General features: G+C 40.0%; 1 protein-coding gene across 1 annotated transcript in view; it reads left to right on the top strand.

Moving 5' to 3' along the window:
• The window catches only part of LOC111671333 (alpha-2-macroglobulin-like), a 33,063-nt gene that overhangs the window by 16,112 nt on the left and 16,636 nt on the right, over window positions 1–315 (top strand). The window lies entirely within an intron of this gene.

Here is a 315-nt window from a genome sequence, read left to right as displayed (position 1 = left end):
CCAGTTTCTCACTTAACACAGAAACCTTTGGAGGCGACATCCAGCTCCACGTAAGTCGGAAGCCAAAATCGAAAAAGCTTTCATGAAGATGACATCACAGCACAAAAGATGAAATGAAATGCTTTCTGAATATGCCACAACTGACCAAGGTTCCACCATAGTAGCTAGTGGTCATACTCTATATCTCAACATTTACCTTGCTTGTAAAAACTGGTCCTACTTTCCAAAGTTTTCTTCTGTCTCAACCACCATGAGCTTATTTATAATGTTTCCTTTCTACAACCTAGGTTAGCAATAAACCAGAACTGGGCTACT

Source organism: Seriola lalandi, unplaced genomic scaffold (genome assembly GCF_002814215.2).
Source record: "Seriola lalandi dorsalis isolate HSWRI2012SDOR001 ecotype SW California unplaced genomic scaffold, Sedor1 jcf7180002054875, whole genome shotgun sequence".
NCBI classification, from domain to species: Eukaryota; Metazoa; Chordata; class Actinopteri; order Carangiformes; family Carangidae; genus Seriola; species Seriola lalandi.
This window is presented reverse-complemented; position numbering and strand designations above follow the sequence as displayed.